This window comes from Indicator indicator, chromosome 2, assembly GCF_027791375.1.
Source record: "Indicator indicator isolate 239-I01 chromosome 2, UM_Iind_1.1, whole genome shotgun sequence".
Classification (NCBI taxonomy): Eukaryota; Metazoa; Chordata; class Aves; order Piciformes; family Indicatoridae; genus Indicator; species Indicator indicator.
In genome coordinates, this window is record NC_072011.1 from 43,101,411 (window position 1) to 43,117,771 (window position 16,361).

Sequence of the window (16,361 nt, forward strand, 5' to 3'; positions counted from 1 at the left end):
AGACAATGGTTTGACAACAGTGCACGTGCTTCAGGGAAATACAAAATATGAACATGTTACAACTGAAAAGAAATTGATTTTTTAAAAAGTATTTTGGTTTTCAGTCCACATTCCAGGTTTTAAAGCTTTACACTTTATCAGATCTTCCATAAAATACTATTATTAGGTTTCATTGCTAACTTAAAGGATAAAAATACTATACAAGCTAAGAGTACATATACCTTAGCTACTTCCCTTTGAGAATATTTGTTGTTATTGATATGGACAGACCTTTAACTTGATGCAGTGTCTATTCTGACTGACTAACTGACAAGCTGGAACCTTCATCAATAACTTCTCATTTCTTGTTATTTTTAAATATTTTTCTATTAGTTTACATTTTCCAAGCTTAAGAAGTCTTTCCATCCAGGAAATCCTGAAGCCTTCACACCTCAACTAGGATGCTGCATCTCTTTCTTCATCTTTAAATATTTTATGGTGTTATATAAAATATCTAGAACATTCTCTTAGGCATCCAGAAATGCATCCTGATTCCCGAAACTCATCCTCCAGAGCATTTTGGGTCCCTAATAATGGTATATGTTCCAAGTGAGTGGGGTTTGATTTGTTTGTTTGGGGGTGGGGGGGTGTTTGTTTGTTTTGTTGTTGTTTTATTTTTTTCTGTATCTCACATGACTCCATCAGTGAGTATGCTGGGGCTGCACAAAAAATTGTGAGGGGACACAGCTGGGCCAACTGACTCCAACTATTCAAAGGAATATTCCATATCATACCATGTCATGCTTAGCAAAAAAATCTAAAGTGGCACAAGAAGGAAGGAGGGTAAATTGGAGTCATAACATTTGTCTTCTCAAGTCAGAGTTATGCATGATGGAACCCTGCATTCCTGGATATGGATTGAACACCTGCCTACCAATGCAGAGAAGTACAGAAATTACTTGTTCTGCTTTGCTTTACCTATTAAACTGTTTTTATTTATCTCAACCCATGAGTTTTCTCACTTTTACCCTTCTGATTCTCTTGTAATAATCACAGCAGCTGTGTAGGGCTTAGTTGCTGGTTTGGGATACCATGGCAGGAAATACATAATACAAGTTCATAACACAACACCTCTCTACATATGCACTTGGGCCCAGCTATCAACCAGCTATGAAGACCTGCTCAAGACTCTGCATCTATTAAATTTGATTCATAAAATTGAATCAGATTCACTTGAATCAGATAAAGAGTCCTGCTAAATGAGCACAAATTAAATCATAGAATCATAGAACCAGTCAGGGTTGGAAGGGACCACAAGGATCATCTGAGTTCCAACCCCCTGCCATGGGCAGGGACACCTCACACTAGATCAGGCTGGCCAGAGCCTCATCCAGCCTGGCCTTAAAAACCTCCAGGGATGGGGCCTCAACCACTTCCCTGGGTAACCCATTCCAGGCTCTCACCACTCTCATGGGGAAGAACTTCTTCCTCACGTCCAGCCTGAATCTCCCCACTTCCAGCTTTATTCCATTCCCCCTAGTCCTATCACTACCTGATAGCCTAAAAAGTCCCTCCCCAGCTTTCTTGTAGGCTCCCTTCAGATACTGGAAGGCCACAACAAAGTCACCTCGGAGCCTTCTCTTCTCCAGACTGAACAGCCCCAACTCTTTCAGTCTGTCCTCATAGGAGAGGTGCTCCAGCCCTCTGATCATCCTGGTGACCCTTCTCTGGACACATTCCAGCATGTCCAGATCCCTCTTGTAATAGGGGCTCCAGAACTGGATGCAGTACTCCAGGTGGGGTCTCACCAGAGCTGGGTAGAGGGGGAGAATCACCTCCCTTAACCTGCTGGCCACACTTCTCCAGATGCAGCCCAGGATCTGGTTGGCTTTCTGGGCTGCAAGTGCACACTGACAGCTCATGTTGAGCTTCTTGTCCACCAGCACCCCCTAGTCCCTCTCCTCAGGGCTGCTTTCCAGCCAGTCACTGCCCAGCCTGGATTTGTGCTTGGGATTGCTTCGACCCAGATGCAGGACCCTGCACTTGGTCTTGTTGAACCTCATGAGGTTGGCTTGTGTCCACCTCTCCAGCCTGTCAAGGTCCTTCTGGATGGCATCCCTTCCCTCCAGTGTGTCTGCTGCACCACACAGCTTGGTGTCATCAGCAGACTTGCTGAGGGTGCACTCAATGCCACTGTCCATGTCACTGACAAAGATGTTGAACAAGACTGGTCCCAGGACTGATCCCTGAGGGACTCTGCTTGTCACTGGCCTCCACTGGGACATGGAGCCATTGACAGCCACTCTTTGGGTGCATCCATCAAGCCACTTCTTTATCCATCTACTGGTCCACCCATCAAACTGATGTGTCACCAGTTTGGAGTCCAGGATGTGGTGTGGGACAGTGTCGAAGGCTTTGCTCAGGTCCAGGTAAATCTATACACTCAGCAAATAATCAATATGATAGGCTTTCAGAGACAGAGGAGAGTAATGACATAACTTCCATGACCCTTGTAGGGATATAACTGAGATTGAGGTTAGAGTTGTAACAGCCTACAAAGGATTTCTGAAAGTAGAAGTCATTGAATCCAAGTGGAGGAATTCAAATGGAGTAATTTATCAAATGGAAAATACTTAACCAGAGATAGTTATTGGAAATCTTACCAGAATTGTTAGGTAATACTGAAAGTATCATGCTACAATTGTGTGAGAACACAACCTATGATAAAAAGTACATGACAAGAAAAGTCAAGAAATAAACCCCCACAATTCTGTCCTAACGCAGAATTCTGCAGCACTAGGATCAGTCATACTGTTCAACCTTTCTCTAACCCAGAGAAATATTTGGGGCCAGTCCTGACTTTGCTTTGTCCTCCTGCAGTGGCAGAAATATGTCAGTCAATCAGCTTTATTAGGGCAGCGCGCAGAGGTGAAGTAGTCTGCTGTAGTACCCTAGCTCTACATTACTTTGATTGTAAATGCTTTGCTTTGGGATCCATGTTTGGCCAAACCCCCATGTAATCTGACAAGTTGTAACTTTCAGAAAGCCCTTCAGGAAAGAAAAATCACTATTGCAGCACTCAAAGTCTCCTGATTATAGCATACATGTTTTTCAAGGTATGAAGTACAGCCCTTATCAGAATAAAAAAATAAATAATGACAATACTTGAGGTAATATATTGTAAAGTATAATCTGCTGCATGAGATTTCTGCCTTTTGTTCACTGAAGAAACACCTGCAGCAGTTTAACATTTTATTAGCTCTCTTTTCTCCTCTCCCTTCCCTTCTTCCCTAGGTCAAAGATTGCCTTCACAGCAGAATGGGTAGCCTGCGTTCTGGCTGCTCCAGCACAGTTGGGCATCTCAGCGTCACCATACTGGCAATTTAAGCTGTGACAAGCAATATCAAGCTTCAATATAGGCTGGGCAATGACTGTCATGAGAGAAGCCTTGAAAAAAAGGACTTGGGGGTACTGCTGGATGAGAAGCTCAACATGAGCCACCAGTGTGTACCTGCAGCCCAGAAAGCCAACTGTATCCTGGGTTGCATCAAGAGAAGTGAGGCCAGCAGGTCAAGGGAGGTGATTCTCCCCCTCTACTCCACTCTGGTGAGACTCCACCTTGAGTACTGCATCCAGTTCTGGAACCCCTGTTACAGGAAAGATATGGATGTGCTGGAATGTGTCCAGAAAAGGCCCATGAGGATGATCAGAGGGCTGGAGCACCTCTCCTGTGGAGACAGACTGAGAGAGTTGGGGTTGTTCAGTCTGGAGAAGGCTCCAGGTAGACCTCATTGCGGCCTTCCAGTAGCTGAGGGGAGCCTACAAGAAAGCTGGGGAGGGACTTCTTAGGATGTTGGGTAGTGATAGGACTAGGGGGAATGGAGCAAAAACAGAAATGGGTAGATTCAGATTGGATGTTAGGAAGAAATTCTTCACCATCAGTGGTGAGACACTGGAACAGGTCACCCAGGGAGGTGGTGGAAGCCCCATCCATGGAGGTTTTTAAGGCCAGGCTGGATGGGGCTCTGAGCAACCTGATCTAGTGTGAGGTGTCCCTTCCCATGGCAGGGCAGTTGGAACTGGATGATCTTTGAGGTCCCTTCCAACCCTGACAATTCCGTGATTCTGTGACCTGGATGCTTTCTGAATTTGGAATCAAATGCTCAGATCTTTATTCTGTCATTCCAAGACTGGCTGCTACTACCCAGATCGGGTTCTTCTTCCAAAGGTCACATAATTTCTGGTTACAAAGCAGATAGGAAATAGGCAGACTAGTCAATAAAGTAGTACAATGGCAGTTTGTTTTATTTCAGAAATTAAGGTGAATATTTGGGGGTGGGGGATTGTTGTGCTATTTTAGGTATTACCCAAAGCTAATAAATATTCTGTGTATCTATCTTCTTTTCAAATGCTGGAAAAGAGACAGAAATGATGCACATCTGGAAAATGTTGCTCTGTTGTTTATCACATCTATTTGTTCATGAATTTAACATTAAGTTGTCCCCCCAAAAAAATCACAGCTGAAAAGCAATGCCATATGGATACAGAATCACAATCTGTGAATTTGGTGCTCTGGATTCTCATATGACTAAGTACAGCTTATCTCTGGATTATTTCTGAGAAATTAATGGAAGAGAAAGAATAAGGAAAAGAAAGTCAGAGGAACAGCTTTGTATACAGCTCCTCTCCCTTTTTCTCTTTTCTTTTTTTTTTTCTCCTAATGTCCAAATTTAAGAAGCTTAAGACATAGATGAAGGGTCTGAAAGCACAAACAGGTAAAGTCAAAGAATTTTACCCCAAACAAGTATTTTATAACAATACATTGTTCTCAGTTTAAACAAAGAGTGACCACAGTTAAGTATATGGCAGAAGTAATTGTTTTCTTTTATAATACTGTCTTCATGGCTTTGTAATTTCTGTGCAATGATTTTGATGTTTATTTCATTAAACGATATTTTTTTCTGGACAGGGTTGCCCAACAGAAATTTAAATATAGAGTTCCAGGCCTCACTATATATTTCCATTTCACAATCTTGAAAAATTTTGCTGTCTTACCCAAGAAAATGCCCTGGAATTGAGCTCATACTGCTGCATGAATTCTGGTCAGATGAGACATACTTGGACTGATGTAAGGAATCTAATAGATGTAACACAAGATTAAAAATAATAATAAACAAGAAACTAAACCAAACCAAACCAAACAACCAAAACGAAACACAAAACCACAATAAATGGTGATGGAGCTGTGCAGGTATGCTGCCATGTTTTGAAGGCATCTCAAGACAATGGAAAAAAAGGGCAGAGTAAAAACAGGTGTATGATATTTCTTAAAGTTCACTTACTTGTAATACATATTGAGAAATGGCTTTTTAAGTGTTAGACACATATTAATATCCCAGTAAAATCTGAAATAGCTTCATGTGAAGATAGAGTATATATTTATTGTTTTGGATAAGCCTAAGACTGCTTCTTCAATTGCTCAGCAATTTAGAATGCAACCTAATTCCATGTAACTGGCATAATATCATCTCTGAACAGACATCTTCTCTCAGCTTTAAGTAAAGTGCATGAGAACACCTTCATAATATAGCTATTCTCTGTTGATTGCATGCCTTTTGCAACATTCACAACCATCTATGGTGACTTCACTAGTCTTACATGATTTAGGAACTACTTTGATTAGAAAAAAAACAGCTATTGTATTTTAGGACACTTAAATCTGTATGCCTATACTGCAAGTCTGCATGAATGCCATCCAGATGTGCAAATGAACCACAAGATCTATAAAAACCCAAAGATACAGTTCTCACTCCTTCACAGTGCTACTCTGAATAAGCTAAGGTTTACTTCTCTAGATTTTGAAGCTTTGATTTTTCACTCATAAAATCTCACACAGTCCAGTACTAAAGACAGACACAAGGAAAAATTTTTGTACAAACAACTGTAGGATTAAAAAAAAAACAACTTGTATATTATAGTATTAACTATCATTTAGCATCTTTTCTTTAAAAGAACAAATGTAATAGACTCAACTAAGAATTTATTAACATAATAAAACAGCAAAACATAGTGTACCAATCCACTAATGACTACCTGACTTCAGTTTATAGACATCCTATGAGCAGAAAATCTGTTACGTAAAGGTACTTCCACAAGTTTATAGTCATGGCAGTTCATAGCTTGATTGCATCCAATGAGCATTGTTAATTTTCTTTTAGTTATTCTAGTGAAAAGCTTAAACAAAAAGTGTTTACGTTGTTTCTCCCTGAGCATACCTTCCCCCCCCCCCCCCCCCGAAAATACTTCTGTTTCTAAAGCACAGAACATCATTCACAATAACTAGAAAAAGGAAAATATTTCCTACATATGTAGATTCCAGCACAGATCCAAAGAAAATATTAACATCTTAGGCCTGGAGTGACCGTTGCACTAATAAGGTTCCTGTGTTTAAAGAATAGCGCATCAGGGGAGCATAACAGAGTTGTTCAAATGAATTTATTTAGCTTGGTATTTTCAGAATATGCCATTTGACAGTCATGTTTTCTCATTCTAAGGACCCATTCAGCCTATGTACTGTCACCCAGGGGTATTGCCTATTGTTTAAAAGTAAAAGCAAACATATGTTAGCTGAAACAATGGACAATATTTAGCATTGGCATAAACATATGCATTGCCCCCTGAAGCCAAAAGACTTGTACCTTCCAAAGTGAGTTTCCTGAGCATTGCTACAAAGATGATTTTATATAACTGAAGATGGCATCACCTTCTTCTTCTAGAGAGAAAAAGGAAAAGGAAGAAGGCTACCAGAAAGCTGCTAGGGCTGTCAGGTTCTTTTGTCAGTCTCATCTTTAACAGAGCAGGGAAGATAAATCCTATGCCAGCTAAGGACTGACTGAGACTCAGAAATTACATCTTTCCTTCTGTCTGATGGTTGCCTGGGTATGACCTCGTGCTGGAGCAGTAGCAGATCAGACAGCTCTGTTAGAGCTGCCATGGGTCTAGGTGGTATGTCTGAAGTGGGTAAGAGTTAGATCTAGAAAGTTTACATTGCCTACAGTACGTATACCAAAGATAGATTGTTTCTTGATTTCAGAAAGGCAGAGTAATGCTTTACAGACCGTTATAATAAAGCTTATATTCCTTGTCTGTTTTTCCTCCTTGTTAGCACATTTTACTATCAGACTTCTGGGTACTCACATTCAGCTAAAAGTATTACTTTATTATTCATTGCCTAATCTTAGGGTGTTAAGAATTACACCAAGCAAACATAATCACACTACTCCAACACAATGTAAGCCCTGCTCACATTCTGACCTTTGAGATTCTAAGCAAAAATTTTAATGTAAATCTAAAATGAAATTTGTTGATTATAAACAGGGCAGTAAATTGATTACCCTGACTCACTATGAACACTGTGAAGAAATAAAAAAATCATTAACATGAACCTTTCACTGAAATGCTAGCAAGAAAATAAAAAGTCGTGTTGTGCTCTGTTTTATATTATGAGCCAAATGGCTGTTCCTAGAACAATAAAATAGATTGTGGAACCTTTCATCACAGCACTAAGTCTGCCCCAAGATGGTAGCTCCATTTACCATTTTGTAGTTATCTGACAGGCTTGTGTGAAATGCATGACATCTATTCTGCATTACAGCAGTTTGAGAGAAATCTTATGAAAGATGCTGTGAGAGGTCATACACAGTACTTTTATATACTGTACTCTACAGATCCCTGGCTAAACCGTGCCGTAGAAATCATGCCAGAAGTGATCTGGGCATCAATAGGAAAATAAACTTAACACAATCAGTGTGAAAGTAAGTTATATTTCATCCTGGTAAGAAAGAAAGAAGTTACAATGGGAAGAGTTACAACCAAACAGAAAACGATGTAGCATCATGCAAACCTAAGTAAATCACATTTCTGAAAACAATAACAACAACCAAACAAAGAAACAAAGAAACAAACAAAAAAACAAAGAACAGGAAAAAAAAAAAAACTACAGATGATGACAAGGCGGTTAAGAAAATAAAATCTGCAGAAACTCAGCTGTTTTTCTTTCAGTTCCATGCTTCCAAAAATAAAAATGCAACATTTAAAAAATAGATTCCAAAACTGCAGTTATAATAGCATGATGATTAGATATTTATCCAAAACTAACACACAAGAAATATGTTTTTTCAGCATTAGGTTGCAAAATAATCAGGCCAAGAAATTAAGGAGAAAAAATCTGAAGACTGTGTCAGCCATTTTGAAGGATTTCAGCTTTAACATTTACTGCTATTTTTGGTGGACACACAAACATGCCTCATTTATTACAAAATTGCTTTGAAACTGACCTGGAGATCAGAAACAGACTCGGGCTTCTAGGCGCTGGGCCACATTGAATAACATCCCAGCTGGGAAATTACATCTAGGGGACTGTTTGTCCCCATGGCCTGTTTTCTCTTCTGTTTTTCTCACAGATGGCTGCAAGTTTTGCAGAGCTGATGTGCTCTATTACATTAGTCGTAAGTGACATCCCTCAGGAGTAAACAGCATAGTTACCCAAGATTAAATATGGCAGAAATACTACTTGTGTTCCTTTTTCTGACACAAATGTTGTGTCCTGACCAAACAAGATTGACTGCTAAGTGGCAGAGGACATCTGCAACATGCAGGTAGCTTCCTAGGAGAGAAGAAATCAGTGGAGACTAAGTGTATTAAGGTTTTATTTTAATACATATCCCAGTGCTAGAACAGAAGCGGAGAAGTATCATGCAGGCAATATCTTTTTTAAAGAGCTTCCAGTCTACACTAATGTGTATGTGTCAAATCCACTCCTCGTGGTAAGTTACTGCTTCACCTTGTTCTAGATCACTGATGTGGCTGTGGAATCCTCAGGTACTGAACAGTCTGTAGCTAGGGCACCAGCTGCTAGGCAGCCAGAAATCCTGGACAAACAAATCATTGTCTATGCAGAATGCATGCACAACAACATCAAGCAGGCTTTGTAGAAGTCATTTGGGTACACACAGTACATTTGACACCTGCAGAATATGCTGGGTTGCACAACTTGTGCTGCATGAGTGCCCACTTGCACATACTCAACATATCCTGAGCAAGTTACATCTGTCCTGACACAGAACTCAGTGTAATGTTTAAGGGTAGGACACAGCACTTCCATAGGGAGAAACACTTACTTGTGAAATAAGAAAAAGCCCTTGAAAGACCAAACATTGTACCTTTTGTATAATTCCTGAAGGCTAGAAATAAGAAAACATTTAGAGGTAACCACCTTTTAAATAGAGGACAGTTTCAAAGTGATTGGCTGAGCACACATGGATGGCTGTCAACATCTCAATATTGTCTTAGTGGTAACAAAGGTTGGTGACTGCAGTTCAAGGGGGCAGCTTAGACTGTATTGTAATATATTTCACAATATTAATGGTATGATTTGTCTGTTTAAAACAATTCTATCTAACGGCTGTAGCCTTCTAGCAACTGAAACAACAATAAAGCCAAATGTGGAATTTTCTTCTCAATCTTGAAACAAGAACTCAAACTGACCTCAGCTCGAGTTTTTCTTTAGTGAGAATTTTAAGATTTCAAGTTCCATGAACATTAAAGGCCTCTGCTGAGAATAGCAATTCATACCAAGCCACCTGAAGAATGGAATGCTATGAAATGATGTTGTTGAGATATCTGTTCATTAAATCTGCATACTGAATAATTTATTTATGAGTTGTTTACATCTCATTTGAAGCAGATTTGCCTGTGGAATGTAACCTTTCTTCTTGGAGTTTCTCAATCCCTTTTTAAACCCAGTCTTGTCATTTTTCTTCTATATGAGTCATTTCCAGTAAAATTAACTGAGCATGTATATCAGATATAAGTCTGTGCAAATACTTGATACTTTCTGGAATTAAACTAGAACAGTGAACTACACTAATCAGCAGCTCTGAAGTCTCAATGTTTATTTCCATAAAAGAGTAAGTATCTCAGAATATTACACTGAAGAATGGAATGCATTTCCAAGCACAGTAATTTCTCCCTTATTATAGTTTCACTTCATTCATGTCTCAAATAAGTCTAATAAGCTAATGTCAAAACATTTATATTAATATAAAATCAATAGCTAATACTACAAACAGTACTGAGCTTCATGAAAGCAACACACTGATTTTGATCAATTTTCTTTTCGTATAACAAATGATCACAGCATTTTTGTTGTATTTAGGTTCCATGTAAAGCATGAAATCTTTCTTCAGTGGAAAACTTCTATCCTTCTTAAGTACAGATACTTCTTCAGCAAAAGTTTTAAAAATGGTCTTTGCTCATACATGACTTTCATCAATTCTTTCATTCCATATAACCATTGCCTAAAACAGGTACAACATTACTAGTATCATCCTTGGGATTCTAGTTCTTAACTGATTCTCCTTTTTCAAAGTAATCTACAGCATGCATGTGAAGCTAAAAAGCCATAGACAAACAACATAGCCAACAGAATGCTCTCAGACCACCCCTGCCTGCAAAACTTCATTTTATTTCATATCTATACAAGAAGGTTGCTATCAGTTCCCTTCATAAAGTTGTGCACAAGTAAAGAAAAGACATTCATGAAATATTCTTACTTCAGCATTTCAAAGTAGGACTACTTGGCTTATCTCCATGGGAAGGTAGAGTAGCCATAAAAAGAATAATTTGTACATACAGAGTCTTGCACATAGAGAAAAAGGTGATTATAAATTCAAGTTTTACATTATTTAGATGCTGATTAGATTTAACATCTACTTTGCATTTACAGAAGTAACAGCTGAGAGGTACAAGGCAGTGAATCAGAATCAATACTACCCTTGAGCACTGCAGTCTTGCCCTCATTCTCCTCCAGTCCTCATCATTTCAGTGTAGCACTCCATTAACTGTGATACATAAGGAAAATCTGAATAATTTTCAAGCAAATTAAATTAAGATTATCCAATAAATTTGCTTTGTAATACTAGGACATGCCCTCACTAATGACTGTGATTTGCTTTGGTATCCTACTAGCTTGTGCACTGAAATAAAAGCTAGAAAAGAGGCAGAGCCATGCAACATCTCAGCATTCCTGTGGGTAGAGTTGCGTCAGCAACATCATGTGCACACAATTCACCCACCTACCCTTTTTCATTCTGAAAGTGCCTGTTTCCTCACACAGATATTACTCCCACATGAGTTTGTCCTTCCTTCTCCTAGCTTCCATCATAATATTAGCTGATTTCTAGACAGAATGAAAACAACAGCTGCTTCCCTTTGAGCATTAAATACCATTTAGTATGCTTTTTTTAATTTAGGAAAAAACTCAATCTAATAGTGGTATAAATGCTCCCAAATACACAAATAGGGATGAACTGGAAATCTTTACTAATACCAAATGCATCTCACATGTAGCACATTCTTGTATATAGGCAAGTTTTTTAGTCACTAAATTCCGAATGAACATATCTGATTAACTTGCAATGAAAACTGTTTTTAATTCCCTGAACTCTAGTTTACTGCATGATCAACGTAGTAGCAGTTGGGCCTTTGTGCTGTTATTTAGTGTTTTGCAGTTTGTTCTGACGTACACTTCTTCCTGCCAGAAATCTTTCACAGATCATTCTTGGTAATGGTGTAAAACTGCCTTGTTGGAAACAGCATCCTAGAAATAAAACTCCTGCTAAGCCCTGATAAGGAGAGAAGTTTTGACTTCAGAGATCTTGTCTTTTGTTTCTTACCATCCATCTCTATTTCAAGTAGTAATAAATCCAATTAATTTTCTCCAACTTGATTCTGTTTTGCCTGTGATGGTGAGTGTTCTCTCCATCTTTATCTTGACCCATGAGCTTTTCCTTCTTACCTTTCCACCCCCCCCCCCCCCCCCCCCCCACTTCCACTGAGGAAGAACAGTAAGAGAGCAGCTGGATAGGTGCCTGGCAACTGGAGTGACCCATGACACTGTGCTGGGCATAAACACTCAATTTTTTTCAAGAAGGAGTTCTGTACCTTCACTATTCTGAAATCAAATCCTTGTCTTCAGCATCAAATTTTATGTTGTCACTATTCTGAAATAAAATCCTTGGTTTAGTATCAAATTTCCTTCATAAAGTCTTTTTCAGTAGTACCAAAATGATTTACAGTTCTTGTTACAGACCCTACCCTTTTTGGAAAGGATGCATTACAAAAACACTTGCAGTGGCACAGTATGAGTATGCTTTTTTAACAAGAAAATAAACCTTTGCATTTTTTAGCCACTGAAATACACATTTCTAAAATTCTCAATGCTGGACTAGAAAGGCAAAAATTTATTTGTATGTCAGTGCTGGACTATTTTTCACTTCTCCTATGCTGTGTACAGAACTCGCATTACTTCCCTGACCTGTTAGTTATTTCTTTCCAGTTTTCCTCATGTTGCTTTTCTGTATTTGCCTTCTGAGTGTCCTTGGGTACATTGTCTAGTCATATGTAAACAATTCTGAATAGTTCACTCAAACAAATCCAGACATGTCTACGTGTTCAAAACCCATACGTAATTTCTCTGCCTTTTGATGGTGTATTTATGCAGTAGATTGACTTTCAAAAATAAGTGCTACTAAACGGAATGGTTGCACCAAAGCCTTCTGCTCCTTTATTGGTGCCTATAGATAGGTTTGTGTGACAATGCAGTAAACAGGATCACCAAAATCTTTGAAGGCTTAGAAACACTTCCCTCAGGTTTTCTTTTAGTGTGTTTATTTATTTACAATATTAGGAAAAAAACCTATTTTCACCCCAGAACAACATCCACCTTATTAGTTATAGGAGATCATTGTGAGAAGTAAGCATAATGAAAAACCTAAGACATAGGTATTATTTTCCATAAAAATTATTTTTAAATCTCTGCATTCTTTGCAGTGTTGTTAAACACCAAAGCAGTTAGAAACCAGGAATATCTGGTATTGCAGCAAAGAGGCCTGCTAGCCACAATGTCTAATTTCTGATATTATAGTCACTCCACACTTAAACTCCAGCTTAAATCTAGATATTGTTTTCCTTAATCGTTTTATGCAAGCAATAATAGCAGCAAAACTGTACCATACTACAAAATTTTTTTTCCAGCCCTAACTTGTTTTTGAAATGCTACTGTAATTGCGAAGTGGCTGGAATATTTTGTGTACTTTTCACTGCAAAACTAATCTTTTCAAAGTCAAAATCAATAGGTGTTTATGCATAAAAGTTACAGACAGCTGCTGTCATTATGTCAAATTATGATCAGGCTGCATGAAATGGGCTCTATGGCTTCTACGGTGCATAGTTTTATATTATTAACTAAAAGCTTAGAAATAACAGAAACTGATATTGATAGGACCTGTTCTTGATTGTGCACAAGACAACAGCCAGGAATGCTTAAAGAAATTGAAACAATAGAAGTAAATTAAAGATCCAATTGCAGGCCATAGATGACTCTTATTTCTCTTATCACATTTTCAGTAAAAATTTGGCAGGTTAGTAACCTTACTTAGCATCTCTAATGGTCTTCTGAGTATGCATGCTATGCTGAGACACAACTGAAAAATTGCTCAGGCTGCTATACTATATAAAGTAGTGCAATTGCTTTGACTAAGCTGAGTAAATCAGAAAGTTTCAGACTGGATGTAAAGATCTAAGAATTGGTAGCCAGTTTAGATTTGTTAACAACTATGATCAAAATAAGGCTGGACAGGAGAAAAGGATAGATGAATAATATAGTAGTTATATTTTCACATTCTGCATGAAGTTATAGAGAAAGAATTGAAGGAAGGACTGTACAGTGTGATCACTCTCAAGCCTCAGACATCAGTGCTTAAAAACCATCCACAAAACAGTGTACATCTTCATAATCTGTATAGATCAGCATATGGATAGATATAAAAGGACACAACACGGATGGTATCCCTTACTTATAAAATAGACTTACAGCATGAACTAAATGCAGAGAATATTTTTCCATCTTACTGCCAAAATTAAAGAGTAATGAAATTAATGCTCAATTTGAAAACACTTTACTTGTAACTTTATATACCATAACAAAACTGAAATGTGTCATCTTTCTCTGAACTATGGAGACATTTCTACTTTGGTTCTTAAAGGAGCTTTTAAATACTCATGTGTACTATGAGGTATTAAAAATTCCTACAGGAGGCATACATGCATTGTTAATGTTCAGTGCAATACTACTGGTTTGTTATAACAGCTGCTTCTTTAGTTCAAGGGATCAGTTTGGGTTTTTAGTTTACATAGACACATGAATATGCACTCAGATCATAGAATCATAGAGTCATTTCAGTTGGAAAAGATCTTTAAGATCATTGAGCCAACCATTATTTTACTAACAAGTCTGGTACTAAACCATGTTCCTTAGCACTACATCTGTGCATCTTTCAAACACCTCCAGTGATGGGAATTCAACCACCTCCCTGAGAAGCCCATTCCAGTATTTAGTAACTCCCTCAGTGAAGATGTTTCTTCTAATATCCAATCTAAATCTACCATGGTGCAATTTGAGGCCATTTCCTCTTGTCCTGTTACCCACCTTGCTACAGCCTCCTTTCAAGTAGTCGTAGACAATGATAAGGTCTCTCTTCAACCTCCTTTTCTTCAGACTAAACAACCCCAGTTCCCTCAGACATGCCTCAAAAGATCTATTCTCCAGATCTTTCACCAGCTTCATTGCCCTTCTCTGGACACACTCAGCAACTCAATGTCTTTCTTGGAGTGACGGCCCAAAAACTGAACACAGTACTTGAGGTGTGGCCTCACTAATGCTGAGTTCAGGGGTACAATCCTTCACTGGTCCTGCCTGTCACACTGTTCCTGATAGAATCCAGAATGCTGTTGGCTGCTTTGGCCACTTGAGCACACTGCTGGCTCACATTCAGCCAACTGTTGATCAACATCCCCAGGTCTTTCTCTGATGGACAGCTTTCCAGCCGCTCTTCCCTAAGCCTGTAACATTACATGGGGTTGCTGTGAGCAAAGTGCAGGACTTGGCACTTGGCCTTGTTAAATATCATGCAAAAGGCCTCAGCCCATTGATCCAGCCTGTTCCAGGTCACTTTGCAAGACTTCCAACCTTCAAGTAGATCAACACTTCCTCCCAGCTTTGTATTGTTCATGTTCCCCAAATATACTTTCTGTTTCACTTCTAAAATTGAAGAACTCAATCAAAACCAAAATTTGAAACAGATGTTTTTAATTGCAGCAAAATCCATACTCTAGTTCTGCCTAACTTACTGGGGAGAAACCCACAGTGATTCAGGATTGCTTTTAGATTTTGCTGGGATCCGTGGAAACAGAGTCTTGAGAGACTGTATCTACATTGTTTTGTTACATTACTTCTGAGAGTAGCCACAGTAGACTAACCTGCAGATCTCAAGCGACTTGCATACCACATAAGTCTTGTCCCACACAACACTACAACTGGTACCTTCTGGACTTGCATGTGTCCCACCACTTCTTGTACTGTCTCCCACACCCTCCAAATATTTGTTCTCCCGCTAAGACATTTGCAACAAATGTTGGATATATTTAAGGTGGCTGCTAGGGTCCTGTCTGCAAGCAGCACAGCCACAGCCTGTGTGTGGCTGCTTATTGCTGGTGGTCATTACACCTGCTTCAAAACAGATTTCAACTTCAGCAAGAGAAGTTTGACAGCAAGTCCTGATTTTGGCTCTACCTCTTGTAGGCCAAGAAATCTCATGGGCTTATCTCAGATGAGTAAATCTAAGAGACAGAAGTTAATTAGGACAATGTGGACTTCAAGATGGCAGCAGAGAGAAAGAGGTTGTATCCTAATGTAATGATATGTGTTCACAACTGTGCATGCTGCTGCTCAAAAGCTTCAGACATTATTTACCTTGGAGATGCTTCCTGATGCTTGGCATTGTCCCCACAGTAGGTTTAACCTGATTTTCCAGGTTTGCCAGGGAATAAAAACACCCTATTTGGCAGAATTTAAGTGAGCTTATATGGACTGTGGAGAGACCCACAGCTGCAAGGTCGATATTGAAGTTCTATTTGCATGGGCCAGTCTGTGGATATCTGTGCACAAGTTCTGTACTGACATTTATGTTCTGGTGAGTTTGAAGGTGACAAATGAGCCTACTGAAAGAAGGCAGGCTGGTTCAACCGTCATGTCTTACAGAAAGAACCTAGTGTTCAGGACACTGCTGCAATGGGGCTCAGCACCTGATTTCTCTGGCTCTGGATCCTTTCCAAACATCCTTTGTTGCTGTGGTTTGAGAACGCAGTGCCAACATGGCTGAGGCTTTCCGCATAGCCACCACAACTTTAAATATACTGTACAACATCTCTGAGGGACTTGTGTTATACTTGAAGGTGATAGGGAGGGGAATCTGGCAGTAGTC

At 39.1% G+C, this 16,361-nt stretch overlaps 1 protein-coding gene across 1 annotated transcript in view; it reads right to left on the reverse strand.

The window, feature by feature from the left end:
- Positions 1-16,361, reverse strand: part of KIF6 (kinesin family member 6) — a 167,636-nt gene that overhangs the window by 34,013 nt on the left and 117,262 nt on the right.